This window comes from Zingiber officinale, chromosome 9A (assembly GCF_018446385.1).
Source record: "Zingiber officinale cultivar Zhangliang chromosome 9A, Zo_v1.1, whole genome shotgun sequence".
NCBI lineage: Eukaryota > Viridiplantae > Streptophyta > Magnoliopsida > Zingiberales > Zingiberaceae > Zingiber > Zingiber officinale.
The window spans coordinates 96,681,976-96,688,226 of record NC_056002.1 but is presented as its reverse complement, the minus strand read 5'-3'; positions in this window follow the sequence as shown (position 1 = coordinate 96,688,226).

Sequence of the window (6,251 nt, the reverse complement as noted above, 5' to 3'; positions counted from 1 at the left end):
GCGTCCTAGTTGAGGGACAGTAAGCATCGATTCAGTTTAGGTGGATCTCTAAATTGAGACCTTTATTAGTTCCTGATCCTGGGAGGATAGGAACTAATTACTCCATTTTTATATTATGTTAACACTTGTCTTGTAGGGTATTTTCGACTAACACATTTGTTGCAGGGCAAGAAAATAAGTAAAGAAACAAAGCTGCCTTCGGGTGAACAGTACCCGAAGGCGCCTTCCATGGCTATGGAAGGCGCCTTGGTACTGTTCTTAGAAGGCGCCTTCCATGGCTATGGAAGGCGCCTTCCACTGGATGAAATTTGGTCGAAGTTAAGGATAAGCACCGATCACTTCGAGATGGATTTTGCCTCATTAGAGGCGCCTTCCATGCTTATGGAAGGCGCCTTCCAAGCTTTTTATAAGGCAATTTCGAAGAGGCATTGAATCATCAAGTACATTCGAGCTACTACGCGTACATTTGAGCTTACGATTGCTTCTGGTTCTTTCTTTGACTCTATTGCGAAGCTGCTGAACCCGACGACTGCTCTAAGGAGTTCCGATCGCGCTCGACAGACAGACATGAACTCAAAGTGCTTTATTCTTTGATCCCTAAAAGTGTTGGTAATATTTTTCTATTGTACTTAACTATTATAAAAGGCAAGTGCAGTGTGTTGCACTTGGCTTTATTTTTATTGTACTCAATTCTCTCTTCCGGGGGTACCGGAAAAAATTTCAGTGGATTGTCCATCGATAGGTCCGTAGGACCTGGACCTTGGAGTAGGAGTCGCCGAAGGCTCCGAACCAAGTAAAAACCGCTCTTGTTTTTCTAGTGTTGCTTTCATATTTACTTTCCGTTGTTTACTTGAAAACGATTTTCAACGAACGCTATTCACCCCTCCCCCTCTATCGTTTTCACGATCCAACAAGTGGTATCAGAGCAGGTACCAGTACCACTCTGATTTGGTGTAACCATCAATCAGGCAAGGGGGTGAAAGTTTTTGGTTCTTTTTCGATTTTAAGTTTTTTCGATATAATCCAAAGTGGTATTATTACCTTTTTGGAAACATTTTCTTCGTAGCAAATTAAACTGAACTGGTACAACACTATTTTAGTCGTAATATTTTTCTTTCTCTCACACTACTAATTCAAGACCAAGTCTTGGACCCTCTCTCTTTTTCTCTCTTTGTGTGCATAATTCATGGCCCAGACCGAGAGTTACATCACCGTCCACCCTCCCCTATTTAGTGACAGCGACTTCCCATACCGGAAGAAATAAATGGAAGTTTACTTGAAGACCAACTTCGACCAGTGGTTTAGCGTCACCAGAGGCTACAAGGCACCTATCGACAACTCTGGAAATCTAATGGACCCGAAACATTGGAATCCGGAAATGAAGAAGAAAGTCCAGATCGACTTCAAGACGCTCAACACACTACAATGCGGGCTAACAAAGGAGGAGCTAAACTAAGTGGGCCCACACAAAAATGTGAAGGAACTATGGGACAAGCTCATCGAACTGCACGAAGGAACTAGCGACGCAAAGGTAACCAAACAAGATCTGTATTTAAATAAATTGTTTAACATTAAGATGTAGGAAGGAGAATCCACGAGTCAACTCCACGCGAGGATCAAAGACATTCTCAACGGGTTTCATACCATCGACCATCAAATGGAGAATCACGATTTAATAATGTACGCCCTAAACGCGTTTCCTCAAAATGCATTATGGGCATCCATCGTGGATGTCTACAGGATTTCAAAGAATCTTTCAAAGTTAAAATTAGACAAATTGTTTTGTGAACTTGAGCTACAGGAGCAAACTAACGCCAGAACCGAGAAAGGTGTTGCTCTTTTTGCAAGTTCCTCCAAGGAAAAGTCAAGAATCGTTCTTTGATTCGAAGGTGAGTCAGACCAAGACTCAAAAGACGAAGAACACCTGGTGAACTTGGTAAGAAAAATGTTCACCAGGAGAAAGAAGAACTTCAGCAGAAAAGACCTGCAGAAGATCAACTCTGTTGGGGATCGGTGGCCGGCTAGAAGGGGGGGTTGGATAGACGGCACCCTCAAATCGATCACTTTCTACGTATTTGTTAGTTGCGTAGCGGAATACAAATAATACAAACACAAATACGAAAGCTAAATACAAATACAAAGAACAAGAAAGAGCAAGCAAACCAACACACGCCGATTTACGTGATTCGGAGATAAAGCTCCTACTTCACGGCTATCCGTAAGGTGGACGATCCCTATCCATCTAAACCTAGGATTTTACTCCGAGTACAATCTCTCATGCACTCGTACCCTCACCCTTATGACTCATTTGACGCTTTGACATCTTGCCTTCAAGCCTACTTCCTTTGGCTCTCGTCTCTCGGATGCATTCAAGCCCGCGGCTCGTCCCCAATGTCATCCTTCGTGTATGCCTCGAAATCGCTTCCCTCGGCCCTTGTCCTCGCTGCCTTTTCCATCAACCTAAGTCACATGTGTATCCTGCAAACCTGCACAACTCAAATACACATATCAAATACAAGGGTGAACCTAACTTAAACTCTTTGCCCAAATACCAAAACATATGGTCCCGCGGACCATCGGGATTGCTCCAACAAACTCCACTACCGAATCAAAGAATGTGACCTACTTCGAATGCAACAAGAAGGATCATTACAAGAACGAGTGCCCAAAGCTGAATAACGACAAACCAAGACAACAAAAAAGAATGCACTCAAAGCAACGTGGGAGGAATCGTCTTCAGAGGAATCGGAAGCCGAAGAGCAGAAGAACCGAAGCTACCTCGCGCTGATAGCCCACGAATCAGAATCGGAGGACAAATTGGAAGATGGGTCCGAACCGGAATCAAGCCACGAGTCCATACTCGTTTCTGAAGGTTCCGATGAGGTAAATTTTAATTTAAGTAATTTTTAAAAAAAATTATTTCATGCTTAAATAAAAAATTAACTGAACACGAAAATCAAAATAAATTGCTCCTTGAGAAAAACCAACAACTCAAGGAACAAATTGAAAAATCAAATCTAAATCAAGTTGTAAAACTGGAGGAGGAAAATTCAATACTAAAAATTGAAATTAACAAACTTAAAGCGTTATTAGAAAAGTTCACAACTAGATCTAAAAATTTGGACATAATATTAAATAATCAAAAAGGAGTATACAACAAATCTGGACTTAGATACAAGTCTAGCTTAATAAATAAATCGTTTATTTCACTTGTATCTCAAAATAAAAAACAAACCAAAGCTTGGGTTTCGAAAGCGTGTCTAACCATGCAAATAGGAATTAATCAATACTATATACCTAAAAATAAAATATATTATGTAAAATCCAAAAACTCAATTCAGAATTCTAACTATAAAACTAAATCAACTAAACCAAAATCAAATAATATAAATAACTACAAAACCAAATTAAATCCAAATTATCATCAAGTGCATTACAATTATAAAAGTAATCGACATAAACCCAGAACTAAAATTTAATCTAGATCAATAATTCAAGGGAAGACTCCAAATTAGTTGGCACCTCCAAAAATAACCTACCCGACAGGATAATTAGAATTAGCTTAAAAAGGGACTAAGTTTAACTTGACCTACGATACTGGTGAAGTTTTGGATGGTAGTAGGTTAGGGAAGTTCAGTCTATGCATGTCTAGGAAGATATGACTTCAACCTGGTGCATTTGGCTGAGTAGAACTAACTGAAGCTATCCTTACGGATCTTAGCCGTTAGACCAAGGTTTTGTATTAAGTTTAGTGGATAGAACTATTTAGAAAAACATCGAAGACATGGTTACTCTAATGATGTCCAGGTGACTCACCATAGCCTAGAATTTTATCCAAAGAATGTATGTTCACCCAAAGCTAAACCTGAATTTAACCCAAAGTTAAACCAAACCTTGAAATTTAACTTGACTCATCTTACAAAAATTATAGAATTATCTCATTGAAAACTTAGATCAGGTGAGATAACTAAGGACCAAAATTAAATTAAATTAAATTAAATTAAATCAAATCAAATTAAATTAAATCAAATGAAATAAAATCAAATCAAATTAAATTAAATTAAATTAAATTAAATTAAATTTTTAAAAATTAATTTAACTTAAAAAATTATTTTAAAAATTAACTTAAAATAAAAATTATTTAAAAAATTATTATAATTTCAAAAAAAATATTTAAAAAATTAACTTAAAAATTATTTTTAAAATACACTTAACTTAAAACTTATTTTAAAAATACACTTAACTTAAAAAGTATTTTGAAAATTAACTTAACTTAAAAATTATTTTAAAAATGAACTTAACTTAAAAAAATTATTTCAAAAATTAGTTTAAATTACAAAATTATTTTTAAAATTAGTTTAACTTAAAAATTAATTAAAAAATATTTTAAAAATCAGTTTAACTTAAAAAATTATTTGAAAAATTAATTTAACTTAAAAAATTATTTTAAAAAATTAAATTAACTTAAAAATTTATTTTAAAATTATTTGAACTCAAAAAATTATTTAAAAAAAATTATTTTGACTTAAAAACTATTTTAACTTAAAAATTATTTTAAACTTAAAAAATTATATTAAAAATTATTTTAAACTTAAAAATTATTTTAAATTAATTTTAACTTAAAAAATTATTTTAACTTAAAAAAAATATTTTAACTCAAAACAAATTATTTTAACTTAAAAATTATTTTGACTTAAAAATTATTTTAATTTAAAAATTATTCTAATTTAAAAATTATTTTAACTTAAAAATATTTTAAAATTTATTTAAATATTATTTTAACTTAAAAATTAGTTCAAAGCTATTTTAACTTAAAATTTATGTTAACTTAAATTTTCTTTTTACTTTTAAAATATAAAAAAATACTATCAGATTTAAGGAGAGTATTAATATTTTGCAAACTACTTATATTTTTTAAAAAAATATTTTTAAATTTTTTATTTACTTCCTTAATCTTTAAAAGCTTTAAAGATAAGTTTTAAAAATCAATTTGTCAAAATTTTTGAAAACAACTTGACTTAAAAATTATTTTTGAAAAGATATTTTTTGAAAACATCCTGTATATCTTTTTCAAATTTTAAAATGTTGTTCAAATTGTTAAAATGTTCAAAATGTTTTCCAATTTTTGTTTTCATTTTGAAAAATATTTTTTAGCATTTTTTGTTAAATTTTATATCTTTTGGAAATATAATAAAAGATAGTAATTGTGAAAATTATGTGAAATAAGTGTTGGTACCTCAAAGTTATATTGATGTGATCAAACAAGTTATGTCCTGTTGTGTTTAACCCTGTGTCTAAGTGTGCAGAAGCTTATGAGCGCAGGAAATCGAGCAAAAGACGCAGCTAGCGAGAAGGACGACATGGGAGAGAGCCGACTAGCTCGGTGCGTCTAAGGGACGAGGTGCTGCAGAAGAGTACGTGGCTGGACGAGAAAGAGGCATGCGACGTTTTCGAGGGGCGAGAAGCTGGAGCGGAAGGTTGCTCGAGAAGACCGAAAGTTGGGTTCGAGTGAGCCCTATTCCGGATGACCGAAATCACCCAAGCAAGCGGAGTCGAAGCGGAAAACCCAGACCGAGTGAGCAACATCGAAGCAGAGGGTCCGGACCGAAAAATGTCAACATTGTTAACTTTAAGGGTCCGGGCGCCCAGAATCAGTCCGGGGGCTCGGAATCAGTCCAGGCGTCCAGAATGCGATATTATCCAGATCACGTTTGATCACGATCCATTACGAATGGGATAACATTTTATCCCCTTTCAGGTGCCCCGACCAAGGCTATAAATACAATCTTGGTCCAAGAAATTATATATAGCAAGCAATTCTTGACACAACACTTGTGAGTTTTTTTATTTTGTTTAGCTTCTTCCTTTCTGAGCTTTCATTGCTATAAAGAGGCTTCTCCGCCTTAAGGAGAAATTAATGCGCATCATTTCCTTAGATTAATAACCTCCGTGGATGTAATCAAGTAAAACTCTCTAAGTCTCTATCTTTCAGTTTCTTTTATTTATCGTTTATGCAAGTGTTCTTTTTAAGTCCGAGAAGGGTTTGGCCAATGGATCCCAACAATAAGTAGACTTTGAAAATTATTTCTAACTTCTTTGAAAATCTGTATTTTGAACAAGTTATTAACTTATTTTTATAAGTTTAAACTCCCCCATTATACGTAAAAATTTTCTGTTGTCCAAAATTTCTTTCCTTAGTTGATTTTTTTTACACTTGTCAATGCTTATTATTTTTGATTATTGTCAAACGG